The sequence below is a fragment of the Schistocerca nitens genome, chromosome 2 (genome assembly GCF_023898315.1).
Source record: "Schistocerca nitens isolate TAMUIC-IGC-003100 chromosome 2, iqSchNite1.1, whole genome shotgun sequence".
Taxonomy (NCBI): domain Eukaryota; kingdom Metazoa; phylum Arthropoda; class Insecta; order Orthoptera; family Acrididae; genus Schistocerca; species Schistocerca nitens.
In genome coordinates, this window is record NC_064615.1 from 681,280,652 (window position 1) to 681,281,326 (window position 675).

The 675-nt window shown below is 48.6% G+C and overlaps 1 pseudogene; it reads left to right on the forward strand.

Moving 5' to 3' along the window:
• The first annotated feature begins 204 nt into the window (after nucleotides 1-204).
• Nucleotides 205-322, forward strand: LOC126238502 (5S ribosomal RNA; annotated as a pseudogene).
• Nucleotides 323-675: the final 353 nt, after the last annotated feature.

The window sequence follows — 675 nt, forward strand, 5'->3', positions numbered from 1 at the left end:
CTTGTTCAAAAATCACCTTGTAATCGGTGATCGCACTCCTATTTGGGCATTACGAACAGTCAATGCTAAAAGCTGAAAACTGAGATTTCAGAACTCCGTTTTTCGTGTTAAGTTTCCAGGGGCTAGAACCAGATAAGGGCACATTATGTAGACGCCGGCAGGAGATAAGCAACATTCAATTTTTATTGCACTGTAAGAGGAAGAGCCAATGGCCTTGCCGCAGCGGTAACACCGGTTCCCGTCAGATCACCGAAGTTAGGCGCTGTTGGGCTGGGCTAGCACTTGGATGGGTGACCATCCAGTCTGCCGAGCGCTGTTGGCAAGTGGGGTGCACTCAGCCCTTGTGAGGCAAACTGAGGAGCCACTTGATTGAGAAGTAGCGGCTCCGATCTCGTAAATTGACATACGGCCGGGAGAACCGTGTGCTGACCACATGCCCCTCCATATCCGTATCCAGTGACGTCTGTGGGCTGAGGATGACACGGCGGCCGGTCGGTACCGTTGGGCCTTCATGGCCAGTTAGGACGGAGTTTAGTTTAGTTTAGTATTAAAAGGAAGAAAGACGCATGACGAAGGAACTAGCCGAATGGAACGAAAATCGGTGATGTACATGTACAAACAAATAAATGATTACAGTTACAGAAGAGTTGGATATTCATTCAAGAGGAAGAACTT